Below are 15,490 nucleotides of genomic sequence, written 5' to 3' on the forward strand. Positions count from 1 at the left end.
TCCCCATCTCTGCCCTATATATTAAAGCTAACAAACCGAAGGATGACCGAGGGCGGGGAAATGACATTTCGACTCTTGACATTATGGCGTCAGAAAGACATATTAAAAAGACAAACAGACTCCAAAGGGAACATGATTGTTAAGGCTGGCTCAGGAGTATCGTATGTCTAGATCCGGCCGAGCCCATCCTCCTGAATTTGAATGCCTTCTTTCATTGTCTTCATTACTGTTGAAGACTTGTGATTTTCCTCCTCCTCCTCCTCCTCTGTTTACTTGTGTGGTGTGCCTTTACCTACTATCACAGCAAACAGCCAGAGAAGTCTCTTGCAAACAACACTGGGTGGGGGAGAACCTGTCCATTTTCCAAAGAAGGACTCTGAAACAAAATGCCTGTTTAGGTATTTGCTTTGGAGGCCAGACAAGGCTGGGCAAACATTGTATTATACATCTCTCTCTCTCTCTCTCTCTCTCTCTCTCTCTCTCTCTCTGGCATGCATGTGTTCCAAACTGGCAGAAGCAGAGGGGTATTGAATAGACAAAATTGTCCATTTCTGTCCATTTCTTATTTTTACAGTCTTAATATCCATTCATTTCTGCACCCATTTGCATTTTAAAAAATTGCAAAAAAAATTGTATTCATCATCATGTGCATTTCTTGAAATATGCGCATTTTGCAAGAAATTCCCCCCAGCGTCATGTATTTTTGTATGTTGCATTCACGGAGACATGCATTTTTCAACACACACTTTCCCCTAGTGTATCGTGTGTGGGTTTTTAATGCATGCTTTGGCTGGAAGGTTGCATAGCAAACTTTGGAGAAACGCAAATTTGGATAGAGAGCTGGGTTTCGGTTGTTAGGATACTGTGATGGGATGATGAGCTGCTTGTGCGTAAAAGCTTAGTCCCTCAGAGTTTGCTCAGCTTAGCAAGACTCTGTCTTTAGCGGAGCCCTTAAGCGTGGCTCCCTCAATCGCTGGCAGAATCCGACAGTGGGCGTTTACGGAATCTACTCCAGCATAAAAGCTCCTTGACGGAAACGCGTCGTCTGGATTCTCGGCGCGACAGTTTCCGGCGAGGAGTGGGTGTACCTATGGGAGGACCTGAGACTTCTCCGCTGTTATCGCTGGAAGACTCCCTGAGCCATTCCTTCGTTTCTCTCTCTCTCTGATCTCCCACTCTCCCCCTGCTGGTGCCTTCCTCCGCTGCTGAGTCTCTCCTGACTTCTGAGAGACCCTCCACCTCCTGCCTTTCCGATGGCAGTTCCCTGACAGATACCTTTCAAACAGTTCCCTGGGAAGATGGATTGATTATTAAACCACTCTGAATTGTAGCTCCAGAAGGGGAATAGGGAATCTCCTGACAACACTTTCAGCATAAATAACAAATTGCATTTCCCAGGATTATTGGGGGGGCATACTCTCCAACATTTCTCCAAGGAAAAGTGGGACATTCTGGGATCAAATCAGAAACTGGGACGGCTTCTGTAAATCTGCGACTGTCCCTGGAAAATAGGGACACATGACTGTTTAAACTGATATGCTACTGCTTAAAAACTTTTTTATTTTTATTTTGCAAAATTTATATACCGCTTGATTGTAATAAAACCTCAAAGCAGTTTACAAAAGGAGTGGTAGGGGGAGGGATAGGGGAGATAAGGAACCAGTTTGATTATGTTCCCCATTCCTGCAATAGAACATTAAGTCCAGAGTCTAAATTTAGGCCCCATATACAGTGGTACCTTGGGTTAAGTACTTAATTTGTTCCAGAGGTCCGTTCTTAACCTGAAACTGTTCTTAACCTGAAGCACCACTTTAGCTAATGGGGCCTCCTGCTGCTGCCTCGCCGCCAGAGCACGATTTCTGTTCTCATCCTGAAGCAAAGTTCTTAACCTGAAGGACTATTTCTGGGTTAGCGGAGTCTGTAACCTGAAGCGTATGTAACCTGAAGCATATGTAACCTGAGGTACCACTGTACACTGTCATACCTCGGGTTACAGCTGCTTCAGGATGCGTTTTTTCGGGTTGTGGACCACTGAAACCCAGAAGTACTGGAACGGGTTAATTCTGGGTTTCAGCAGTCGCGCATGCGCAGAAGTGCTAAATCGCAACCCATGCATGCGCAGATGTGGGTTGCAAACGCCGTGGGTTGCGAACGTGCATCCCGCATGGATCACGTTCGCAACCCGAGCATCCACTGTACTATAGATTTAACTGGGTGATTTTTTTTTACTGACAATTTTACTGTTCTATTCCTTTTGTAAACCATGCTGAAGTTTCATTGTAATGAAGATTATATTCATCTTGTGACCTAAGTAAAACAGGCATTCCACATCCCAGTGTCACAGCACCGGCACGAGGGGTGTGGCATATATAGTTCCAAAGGAGGCAAGGCAACATTCTTAAAACTAAGCTCCTTTGAAAGCCTTTTCTGATGCTCTAGTTCACGTCAATTCAGCCAGAATCAAAACTTCTGCCTTTCTCTGCCCTAAGGGCAGAGTCAGCTCCGCAGTGTGGCAACGCTAGAATGGCCATAGCTCAGAGTTAGAACATCCACCTTGCATGCAGAAAGTCCAATCTTCACCATCTCCAGGTAGGGCTGTAGCTTTGCAGAGGAAGTCTCGGATTCAACTCTGCATTTTTCAAGAATGCCTCCTGTATTCGCTCCTGGAGAGCCTTGGCCAGCCAGCGTAGACTGTTTTGTTCCCAAGCTTTCCCCCCTCAAAGACTACAGTACTTGAAAATTGCTGAAAACAATGTCCCTTAAAACACAAGTGCAACATAAGCCTAATAAAACAATATAAAAACAAAAGCAAGCAAAACATAGATTCAGAGGTCCAATCTTAGGAGTCGGGGAAAGCTTGGGCCAAAAGAGAAGTTGTTGTTGTTGTTGTTGTTGTTGTTGTTGTTGTTGTTATAGCAATGATAAACCTAGACAGCATCTTAAAAAGCAGAGACATCACCTTGCCAACAAAGGTCCGTATAGTTAAAGCCATGGTTTTCCCAGTAGTGATGTATGGAAGTGAGAGCTGGACCATAAAGAAGGCTGATCGCCAAAGAATTGATGCTTTTGAATTATGGTGCTGGAGGAGACTCTTGAGAGTCCCATGGACTGCAAGAAGATCAAACCGATCCATTCTGAAAGAAATCAGCCCTGAGTGCTGACTGGAAGGACAGATCCTGAAGCTGAGGCTCCAATACTTTGGCCACCTCATGAGAAGAGAAGACTCCCTAGAAAAGACCCTGATGTTGGGAAAGATGGAGGGCACAAGGAGAAGAGGACGAGATGGTTGGACAGTGTTCTCGAAGTTGCGGGAGGCAGTGGAAGACAGGAGTGCCTGGCGTGCTCTTGTCCAGGCGGTCACGAAGAGTCGGACACGACTAAATGACTAAACAACAACATTATTATTATTATTAATACCCCACCAATCTGACTGGGTTTTCCCAGTCACTCTGGCCACCTCCCAATAGAATATTAAAAACACGGTAAAACATCACACATTAAAAACTCCCCTAAACAGGGCTGCCTTCAGCTGTTTTCTAAAAGTCAGATAGTTGTTTATTTCCTTGACATCTGATGGGAGGGCACTCCACAGGGCGGGCGCCACTACCGAGAAGGCCCTCTGCCTGGTTCCTTGGTTCTTTATCAGACTTCTGAAGCCACTAATGGTTGTTGCTTTGTCACTGGCAAGGCGGAGGGTGTGCCATGGAACAGAGGCAAGAGCAGAAATTGCCTGTTTTGGGATCACCCTCCTATGATATTCTTCAGGGTGTGATGCCACAAGTAGGACTTCCCCCGATGATCTAAGTGATCTTACAGGTTTTTACAGAGACAGGCGGTTGTTCAAGTCACAGCTGTTCCCAAGCAGTTCAGGGCTCTGTATGTTAACAACAAGTCCTTGACTGCGCTTGACAGTTCCCTCAGCACAGGTGTAATATGTGTGCACCCGCAACTCATCAGCTTGGATGCGAGACTCTGGACCAACCGCAGTTTCCAAGGGAAGCTCCACACAGAACACACTGCAGTAGTCCAGCTGTGAGGTTACAAGCCTGTGAGCTAAAGTGGCACATAGTTTTCCTTTTCTTCTAGAATGCAGCCATATTGGGAGCAATTTGCTAATAAGTGTGTGTGTGTGTGTGTGTGAGAGAGAGAGAGAGAGAGAGAGAGAGAGAAAGAAAGAAAGAAAGAAAGAAAGAAAGAAAGAAAGAAAGAAAGAAAGAAAGAAAGATGTCTGACTCCTGTACCTTCCATTTTTGGTCTGCTAGCAGTTCCCCGACCCTCACTGTTTTTACCCTGCAGGGGAGGAAAGAGTTAAACTTTTATTCCATTTAGGGGTGTTGCAAGGGGTGAAAAGAACATGCTGGTAATTTACATTATCTTTTTCAGAAATCTCTTTGGAATGCAAGGCTGGCTATCAACACAAGGTGGCACTAATTAAGGTGAAATCTTTCAATCTGATCATTTAAGAATAATAACATGACAATGATACAGAGTTCAGCAGCTGGATTCGAATTAGGGGCTGGCTAAACCTCCCTGCAGCTGAATCCCAGATTATGTAGGGGAACTGCGGTTAGTCTGTGGTGAGGAAAACGAGCTCTGCACATGCTCACACAAACTCCATTTGCTGCTACTCTGCATATTCAAAGGCTGGGCCCTGGTGCTGACAGGTACTGCGGTTTGGTAGTTAAAAACTTCCTGAGTTGTGTGTCCAACTCAGTTGCACTCAGAACAGACCTTTCCCCCAAATATTCAGTTTACAGGTTTTTTTAAACAAACAGTAAATCTCTAGTTACAGATAGGTAGCCGTGTTGGTCTGCCATAGTCAAAACAAAATAAAAAAATTCCTTCCTCTGGAGAGACCTGGTCTGAACAAAGACATTGGATTCTTATCTCATTATACATGACAAAGCCATTTTTCACCTTCTCACCCCTTGCTTTTTCCTGTAAGACCTATTGCAGTCGTTAAGAGTCGTCAACAGGCTCATCACAGCTATCTGCCAATCACCCAATCCCACCACCCTTCTGAGTAATACCCCTCCCCACCTTCTCACTATATAGAAGGGTCTGGTGACTTCTGTTTCAGTGTATCTGAAGAAGTGTGCATGCACACGAAAGCTCATACCAAGAACTAACTTAGTTGGTCTTTAAGGTGCTACTGGAAGGAATTTTTGTAGTAAATCTCTAGACCCTTTGCTTATGCTTATTTTGCTACCATTGCATGGCGGGACTTCTTTGTGTGGGAGCATAATCTCCCAAGCATCCCGGGGGAAATGGGGCACCCCGTATTTCCATGTGAAATCACAGCGGCCATTTCAGGTGCCACAATCTCTCATAGTCTCGCGCCACAATCTGCCCCCCCCCCAAAGTGCTTTTCCTGGGCAAGATTGGGGTGTGGGTCACATGACCCATCTGGGAGCGCATCCCAGAAGACTCACATCCTGATTTTTCAGCTGGACGGTATGCGGGAAGCCAAGCCAGCCCTTTGATTGGCTGCTGTGCAGCTGCATCCCTGGCAGAACTCATCCCCAAGAGCCAATCACGCGTCTAGCTAGTGCAGCACCTGGGAATGGAAGTTGGAACTTCAAGGCCCCAGTCTTAGTTTGGGAGGCAGAAGCCTCTGCAATGTACTCCAGTTTCTTTTCTTTTCTTTTAAAAAAGTTTTTATTTCTACTTTTCAAGTTTATACATTTCATTAGTTTTACAATCAATTCAAAATTTCAAAGTTTGACTTCCTTCTCCCTCTTTCTGCAGTTCCTTAAATTTATTTTTTCATATCTTCTGCATATCCAAATTCATTTCACTCGTTCATTTCAATATCTACTGTACTGTGTGTGTGTATATATATATATGTATGTATGTATGTATGTATGTATGTATGTATGTATATGTGTGTGTGTGCACACACACACACACAAACACACCATATTTTTCGCTCTATAGGACGCACCCAACCATAGGATGAACCTTGTTTTAGAGGGGGAGAGCAAGAAAAAAAAATTCTCCCCCTCTCTGCTCAGTTCCCCTTCAGCGAAGCAGCAGGGGAAACGGAGCCTCTTCCATTTCTCCTCCCGCTTCACTGAAGGGGCGCTGTGCAGCTCTCCCTCTCTGCTGAAGCCAGGAGAGTCTTGCTCCCCCGGCTTCAGCAAAAGGAACCCGAAGCCTTTGGAGCACAGCGCAAGGTCCCGTGGCGCTCCAAAGGCTTCAGGCAGCTATCCCTGAAGCCTGGAGAGCAAGAGGGGTCAGTGCGCACCAACCCCTCTCGCTCTCCAGGCTTCAGCGAAAGCAACGCGAAGCCTCCGGAGTGAGGAGGGAGCGCTCCCTCTGTGCTTTGGAGGCTTCATGTTGCCATCGCTGAAGCCAAGGAGACTGCATTCGCTCCATAGGACGCACACACATTTCCTCTTAAATTTTGGAGGGGAAAAAGTGCATCCTATAGAGCAAAAAATATGGTGTGTGTGTGTGTGTGTGTGTGTATCCTCTTGTAAAACTGCAGGTTATCACAATAATCCTGCCAATGTTTTTATCTGTCTACAATTTATCTGTAAATATTCAATAAGCCATTTCCATTCTTTTATAAAAAGTTTCTTATCTTGATTTCTTATTCTTCCAGAAAGTTTTGCCATTTCTGCATATTCCGTAAGTTTTTGTATCCATTCTTCCTTTGCTGGGACTTCTGCTTCTTTCCACGTTGGGGCAAGTAGCATTCTTGCTGCTGTAGTTGCATACATAAATAAATTTCTATAAAATTTAGGTAATTCTGTCCCTATAATTTCCAGAAGAAAAGCTGCTGGGTTTTTTACAGAAGTTATTTTGAACATCCTTTTCAATTCATTATACATCATTTCCCAGTAAACTACAACACCACCACATTTGATAAAAAGAACCTTCCTTCTGTTTGCATTTCCAACACTTGTTTTAGATTTATACATTTTTGCCAGGTTACTCGGTGTCAGATACCAACGATATATCATTATCATATAATTTTCTCCTAAAGCATAACATGCTGTAAATTTTATATCCATATTCCACAATCGTTCCCATGCTTCTACATCTATTTATGCTCCAATTTCTGGTTGATTCCTCAGGGGCAGCCTGAACCATGGTGGGTAGTGGTCCCTTAGAGCAAATGGGACACTGCTAGTAACCACGGATAGCTGTTGTGAATTTATCCAGTCCTCCTTTAAAGCCATCCAAATTGGTGGCCATTGTTGCCTCCTGTGGCAGTGAGTTCCATAGTTTAACTGTGCTGTGCTAAACTTTCTTTTCTCTGTCCCAACTCTCCCACCCCCCACCCCTAAAATGCCTATTGCCTTCCATCCCACCTCTGGCAAGGTGATGACACAAAAGCACTTAACACTTTGTTTTTGTAATTTGATAAAAATTAAGTGCGGTTTTATTTACGTTTTCAGCTAAAGTTATTTCCAACATGAAATAACTTTAATTCAAACTCATTAAGCTCTTTATATTTCTCCTTTTTGTTGCGGCACACACAGATTTACGACACTCCCTTCTCCTTGTAGCCTGAGGCTCCGAGCCGCTTCGGTGCGCCCCTGCAGAGCTGCCTTCTACGACATCGCCTGATGCTGTCTCCCTTTGGTGAATAACCCTCGTCTCCCAACAACTTAATTTGCAAATGGCAACGGCATGCTAAGATGCTAATTTGTATGTACACGCTCGGCTTGTTCTTCAAGGTCTAGCTATATAATTTTCTCCCTGGCTGCCTCATCCCCTTTTGCGGGGATTTGAGCCAAGTCAGCAGAAAGGGTTGTCCATGCTTGTCTTTGGCACTTGGGCTTCTCTGATGAGAAGCCCAAATGGCTGACACCAAGTTGTGGCTTTCTAGTTCCCCCCACACCCTCCCAACCCCGGCGAGGCTGACTGCCAATGCTCGGAGCAAAGAATTAATGCCAAAGATTAAAAGCATCTCGTATACACCGGTGTCATATATAATTTCCACCCCGTTTCTCGGCTTTAATTATTTATACCCGTTTTGGGGGGAAAACAGCCTCCGGCATTTTCTTAAACGCTGCCTGCCTCTCGGTTCTGAGAACAACCAGAAAGGAAGAGGAAGCTGTTCTGATGCGTCGGTGCACATCCAAGTAGGACCAAGGGACCTGCAATTTGGTGACTGGGCTCATCGTATTTTGCTTGGAATCGATGCGATTGCAGCTGCAACAAATCCTAACCCTTCCTCTCACCACCAGATGCACAGCGGGAATGGGCTCGCAGCATCTCTGAATGCAGGCCGTGCTGTCTGGGGTAGATGGGAATTCAACGATATAAGGCTCTAACAGCAAGAGGCTTTTGGGGTTACCTAGGAGGAGCCTTCAGGGGTGTCCTGGTGCATCTGGGAGGGGAATGGTGGCTGCCAGACAGCTTTCCGGGTCATGTGGCCAGCAGGACTAAACTGCTTCTGGTGCAATGGAACACCATGATGGAAACCAGAGCGCATGGAAATGCTGCTTACCTTCCCACTGCAGCGGTACTTATTTATCTACTTGCACTGGCGTGCTTTTGAACTGCTAGGTTGGCAGGAGCTGGGACAGAGCAACACGAGCTCACCCTGTCGCAGGGATTCGAACCGCCGACCTTCTGATTGGCAACCCCAAGAGACTCAGTGGTTTAGACCACAGCGCCACCCAAGACTACAGGTTGAATTCAACTAAGACATTGTGCAAGGGAACACTGGCACCAACTCTGGGGGGCCCTGGGGGCCCGGATACACATCAAAATTTTGTTGTGGGTGCTCAGCATCCACTCAGCAGGGCCTTGGATGCGACTTCTGGGTCCTGTTTGAGGCCTTGGGAGACCTTGGAAGCAGTGTCCCACGCCTTGCAGGGCCTCTGACTCCACTTCTGGGGGGGACGTAACATGACGTCATGATGTCACATTACATTGGCGCCACTGGGCACTCATGATCTGCGGCCCAAGTTGGCGCCCCAGAAGGGGAATGACCTGCTCATGCAACAGAAGAAGAAGAGTTTGGATTTGATATCCCGCTTTATCACTACCCAAAGGAGTCTCAAAGTGGGGTGAGTGGGGCTGAGAGACTTCAAAGAAGTGTGACTGGCCCAAGGTCACCCAGCAGCTGCATGTGGAGGAGCGCGGAAGCGAACCCGGTTCCCCAGATTACAAGTCTACCGCTCCTAACCACTACACCACACTGGCTCTCCCCTCCACCTCTTCCCAGAACTTCCCCTCCATCTCTTCCCTCCCTCTGTAGATCACTACATGCTTCCAAATCTGCTTCAAATGGTTTGGAGACCCCTTGAGCAGATTTTTTTTTGGGGGGGGGGAGCTTGTGCAGCGATAGGAGAGGAAGATGAAGTTCCATTGGGTGAGCTGGTGGCCTTCTAATTGTAAAATGACTTCACTGGACTTCACAGCCATGGCAGATTGTATCCATGTGGCTCTGGGTGCCCACATGAAAGGTCCCACTTCCAGGAGCCCATTCTCACCTTCCCTCAAAACTCCAAAACTTAAAGCTTCCCATGGAAATGGCATCAGAGGTAGCACAGGGAGGGATCCACACTGTGATTTCAGCTGAACATCAACCTGTTTATCTTTGCCCTAGGTGGGACTCATGGCCTGACGTGGACAGAAGCAGAAGGTTCAACCCTTGTGTTTCTCAAAATTTCCAGGAACTTTGGCACCACTTAAATATACTTTTCCAGAAAGGGATGGTGATAATATTTACTTAGCAACTGCATCACGGGGATGACACTGTTGGTTAGAGTGCCACCACTGAGCGAATGATCACGCAGCGATGATTGATTCTGGCCATTGTGAGTGTAGCAGAGAGAGAGAGAGAGAGAGAGAGAGAGAGAGAGAGAGAATATGCTTTGAATTTCCAAAGAGTGGATGGCCTTCCTTAGGGAGGTGCCTCCTCAGTTCCTGAGCTGAGGGAGCTTTGATGGATTCATCCTGGGATGAACAATACTCAGGGCAGAGAAGGGTCATCATAGCTCAATGATAGAGCATCTGCTTTGCATGCAAAAGGTCCCAAGTTCAAGCCCTGGTATCTCTAGGTAGGGCTGGGAGAGAACTCCTGCCTGAAACCCTGAATAGCTGCTGCCAGTCAGTGTAGACCAGGGGTCAGCAAACCTTTTGAACAATTTGGGGCAATTAAAATGTTAAAAGTTACCGTATTTCTCGCTCTATAGGACACACCTGACCATAGGGCGCACCTAGTTTTCAGAGGGGGAAATCAAGGGGGAAAATATGATCCCCCCCCCCCAAGCTCTGGGAGCTGCAGACAGGCTGCAGGCAGCCTGTGCGCTTCTCCCAGACCTTCTCCCTGCTTTTGCGGGAGGTGGGGGAATTCCCCCATCTCCCGCAAAAACCCACAGGAGGGAGAAGGGACTAACTCGGCTAGTCAGTCCCTTCTCCCTCCTTGGGGAAAAGCCCCCAAGAGCGGCATGCTCTTTAAAGGGTGCGTGGCTCCTGTGGGCTTTTCTAGAGGTGGGGGAAGGGACTGATGCAGCCGCGTCAGTCCCTTCTCCCTCCTGGGGAAAAGCCCGCAAGAGCCACATGGAGCTTGTGTGCGGCTCTTGGGGGCTTTTCCCGCCTCCCTCCCTCCTGCATTCGCTCCATAGGACGCACACACATTTCCCCTTGCTTTTTAGTAGGGAAAAAGTGCGTCCTATAGAGCGAAAAATACAGTAAATAAACCTTGTGGATGGAGGAGTGTTAACGTATATAAAATTGTACATATGGTTGATTTGAATATGTTATTATTGATTATGTATACCCAATGTATCAGCCACCTGGGGGATTTCACTGTTCGTGTTTGGTTGTTGGTAAAAAATATGTTTTTTATCATATTAGCTGGAGGAGACTCTTGAGAGACCCATGGACTGCAAGAAGATCAAACCTATCCATTCTGAAAGAAATCAGCCCTGAGTGCTCACTGGAAGGACAGATCCTGAAGCTGAGGCTCCAATACTTTGGCCACCTCATGAGAAGAGAAGACTCCCTGGAAAAGACCCTGATGTTCGGAAAGATGGAGGGCACAAGGAGAAGGGGATGGCAGAGGACGAGATGGTTGGACAGTGTAAATTTGGTATTAAAATTCTCTATAGGAAATTTACAAAACAACTGATTTTACCTTTTTAAAATGGCATCAGAAAGGATGCAGAAAACAAAGACACTTTTCTAAAACAACCTTAAGCTTGGTTAAAAGTAATGTTTTGTTTTAAACTAAGTATCAGATCTAATTTCCAAGTGCTATTCTGTCCACTCCCAAATAGCACCCACCGCAAATTCTTTGTACAACCCCTACCTATTTCCACACTGTCGGATCAAACCTTTTTTCACTTTTATAAAGTTTTATAGAAGACAGGAGTGTCTGGCGTGCTCTGGTCCATGGGGTCACGAAGAGTCGGACATGACTAAACGACTAAACATCAACAAACTTTTATAAACCATTTATGCCATGGGTGATCAAAACGAAAACATATGAAGCTTCCTCATATTGGGACAGACTATTAGCACATCTAGCTCAGTACTGGGAAGGGCCATAGCTTAGTGAGAGTTCATCTGCTTGGCATGCAGAAGGACTCAAACTTAATTCCTGGCACTTCCTGGTAGGGCTGGGAGAAAACTCGGCCTGGAACCCTATGGCCTATGCCCAGTATCCTGCAGCAGTGAATTCCACAAGCGCTTGCATGTTCATTGAGCGATGGATTGCAGTATTCCTGCAGCCACTGGGGAGTGGCAAAGATTCTGACTGGGCAAATTATCCTGGGAGGCGGGAGGTGCCATATTCTTCAGCAGCCCAAATCCAAAAGCAGCTGGTATTGTCTCTGAACTGGAATTTCCTGTAAGCATTGCACTTCTCGCAATAAAAATGAAAACACTCAGGAAGCAGCTGTGCATATGGCAAAACACTTTTTTTTTAAAAAAAAAAACCCTACTAGCTGGGCATTTTCCTTCCCATCCATTTTTCAATCCCCCCCTCCTTCTTTCCAATTGCCTAAATCCTGTGCAAACAACTTCATTTTCACCAGCTTCCCAGCCAAGAGAAACATCTCTGGGAGGTGGGGGTTGGGGGAGGAGGTGGCGATCGGCCCCAACCACACACCATATTGTCTAGGAATAAGGGGAACGGGGATTATAAACTGAAAGCTGAAAAATGTCTTAAGGTTTTATCGGCCGCAGAGTAAACAGATAAAGTGGGAAACCAATCTCTGCTTTCCTGAAACGGCAATAATGGGCCGATAATCTTATAAACGAACACATTTCCTGCGATTGAAGGGGAAAGGAGGGACGCCGTGTACTGAACAGAGCACAATCGTGGCACGAGAAAGAAGTGGTGCACACAATTCCATGTGTGCCAGCTTTTAACATATTCAAATCTACAAATGATGGTATTTAGTTCTACAGATTGTGATGCGGAGCGATAATTCCCAGAGCGGTTTAACAAACAATCCCTTCTTCCCAGGGAACTCTGGGAATTGTAGCTCTGTGTAGGGAACTGGGGCGGCGTGTTGACTCCTGAGAACTCCCTACTCTCTTACTCAGAGTAGACAACACTACACAAGATGCACACACAGGGCAAATTCATACCATACATTTTGAGCACAACACTACTCATGCTGTCAGTATTTATTATTTAGCCATTCTTTCATCCGTGGCATTGCATTTATGAATTGCTTCCCATCGACCTCCCAAAGCAATTTAGTAATGAAAAACAGCAAAAGCACATTTTAAAAGCAATCTGATATCGCTTAGCTCTTCCAGAGACGATTTCCAGAGACAAAGGCCACATTCAAGACTTTCTACCCGGACACTGAGGTCCAGCACCGAGGGCCTTCTGGCGGTTCCCTCACTGCGAGAAGCCAAGTTACAGGGAACCAGGCAGAGGGCCTTCTCGGTAGTGGCACCCACCCTGTGGAACGCCTTCCCACCAGTGTCAAAGAGAACAACAACTACCAGACTTTTAGAAGACATCTGAAGGCAGCCCTGTTTAGGGAAGCTTTTAATGTTTGATGTATTATAGTATTTTAATATTTTTTTGGAAGCCGCCCAGAGTGGCTGGGGAGGCCCAGCCAGATGGGCGGGGTATAAATAATAAATTATTATTATATTATTATGCATTTTAGCACTATCAAAAAAAGGTAACGGTAAAGGACCCCTGACAGTTAAGTCCAGTCGCAGACCCTGGGGTTGTGATGCTCATCTCGCTTTACAGACCGAGGGAGCCGGCGTTTGTCCGCAGACAGTTTTTCCAGGTCATGTGGCCTGCAAGACTAAGCTGCTTCTGGTGCAACGGAACACCGAAACCAGAGCAGTGCACGGAAATGTCGTTTACCTTCCAGCTGGAGCGGTACCTATTTATCTACTTGCACTGGTGTGCTTTCAAACTGCTAGGATGGCAGGAGCTGGGACCGAGCAACGGGAGCTCACCCTGTCGCGGGGTTTGAACCACTGACCTTCTGATCGGCAAGCCCAAGAGGCTCAGTGGTTTCGACCACAGCACCACCCTAATCCCCTTTAGCACTATCACACCCCCTTAAAAAGTCATGCCTTTCCCCCCCCCCCCAAGAATTCGGGGAGCTCTTGTTTGCTAACGATGCTTTGAGTTGTCCGGAGGCCTCTGTTCCCCTCACAGAGTTCCCTGGGAAGAGGAATTGAGTGTCAATCTGGGAATTGTAGCTCTGTGAGGGGAAGAGGGGTCTCCTAAAAAAACTCTCAGCAGTTTTAACAAATGACACTTCTCAGAATTCTTTGGGAAGAAGTGGTACAAGAGTTCATTAAATGGATGGTGCAGAGGGGCCTGAGTCATGAAGAAGGCTTTCATATATTTAGCTGGCTTGGGGGCGGTGCACCTAATTTCACTGCCTGAGGCAAAAAATGGAAAGGTGCTGCCCCTCTCTATCCTTTCTCCATGTCTGCAGAAACCTCCTTCACTTGGATTGTGCAGTGACACCTTCAAAGCAGCGAAAATGACATCAAGTTCCAGTTCTCACAGAGCTCTCAAGAGATCTCACGGAGTGCATGAGATCTCATGAGATTTGGGCAGAAGTGGTGGAAGTAGCCTCTTGGGCTTCCAATGCCCGAGGCAGCCATCTTGTGGGTGGGCCAGCCCTGAGCATGTTGTTATAAACAGAAAAGGAGGTTGATAATCAGCCCAAGTTGGTAGGGCCTGTGGTGCAGGACAGATATGAGGGGAGAGAGACTTTCTGCTGTCCATCAGGCAATGACTTTGAGAACTTCCCAGAAGCAGTTGGGAAGAGAGAAGAGGAGTTCAGGGATATTTTTTGAAAATAATTTTATACGTTGTGTGTCCTTGTTTCTCAATTTGACCCTTTTACATGGTTTGGTATGTTTTATGGTAATTTTATGCACTGTGACTTGCCATTATTTTTATTGTTTATAGTTTAGTAATTCTTTACTGTAATTAATAAGTGCAAACTTTGATTTTTATTTGCTGATATTTAATTTTACTGTTTACTTTTATATTCTGATGGTTCAATGAATATTGCTTTATTCGATATAAGTTGTTTAATTGAAAGTTACTGTGTTTTATTTATTTTTTGTATCGGATCAGATTGTTATTACATATGCGATCTTTGCTGTCTATGTTGTTGTTTCTTCAACTTGCAAACTCCTTGTGTACAGGAATATAGAAAGGCGGTATACAAATTAAAAGTGAAATGAAATGAGGGACTTCAGTTCCCAGGCACCAAATGCAGCTCTCCACGCCTAAGCCTAAGCCTTATTATGCCTTCCCCAGTCACATGCCCTCCACCCAGAATATGTCTCTCTTCAATCCTGTTTCATATTCTCCTTAAGCATTTCTCCCTCACTGGAAAGTGCCCTTGTACGCTGATAACGACTCTTGTTTGCCTGGATTGAGTGTCTGTAGAAACCCATGTAATAAGAATTCTAAGGTCCCAAATATAAAATAAACATTCATAAATGTACAAGGCAAACACATGCATAAGTATATAGACCACATGTCTGAAATAGTACAGGAGAGCAATTCTAAAGCCATTTTGACACCTGGCTTGAGAGCAGTACATGTGAAAAGGATCTAGGAGTCTTGGTTGACCACAAACTTGACATGAGCCAACAGTGTGATGCGGCAGCTAAAAAAGCCAATGCAATTCTGGGCTGCATCAATAGGAGTATAGAATCTAGATCAAGGGAAGTAATAGTGCCACTGTATTCTGCTCTGGTCAGACCTCACCTGGAGTACTGTGTCCAGTTCTGGGCACCACAGTTCAAGAAGGACACTGATAAACTGGAACGTGTCCAGAGGAGGGCAACCAAAATGGTCAAAGACCTGGAAACGATGCCTTATGAGGAACGGCTAAGGGAGCTGGGCATGTTTAGCCTGGAGAAGAGGAGGTTAAGGGGTGATATGATAGCCATGTTCAAATATATAAAAGGATGTCACATAGAGGAGGGAGAAAGGTTGTTTTCTGCTGCTCCAGAGAAGCGGACACGGAGCAATGGTTCCAAACTACAAGAAAGAAGATTCCACCTA

At 45.8% G+C, this 15,490-nt stretch overlaps 1 long non-coding RNA gene across 1 annotated transcript in view; it reads right to left on the reverse strand.

The window, feature by feature from the left end:
- Positions 1-13,182: 13,182 nt before the first annotated feature.
- The window catches only part of LOC307205086, a 183,709-nt gene continuing 181,401 nt past the window's right edge, over positions 13,183-15,490 (reverse strand). The window contains exon 3 of the long non-coding RNA XR_013833851.1: positions 13,183-13,309. This is a non-coding gene — a long non-coding RNA (uncharacterized lncRNA). The remainder of the gene's footprint in view (positions 13,310-15,490) is intronic.

The sequence above is a fragment of the Podarcis cretensis genome (genome assembly GCF_951804945.1).
Source record: "Podarcis cretensis genome assembly, chromosome: 16".
Taxonomy (NCBI): Eukaryota; Metazoa; Chordata; class Lepidosauria; order Squamata; family Lacertidae; genus Podarcis; species Podarcis cretensis.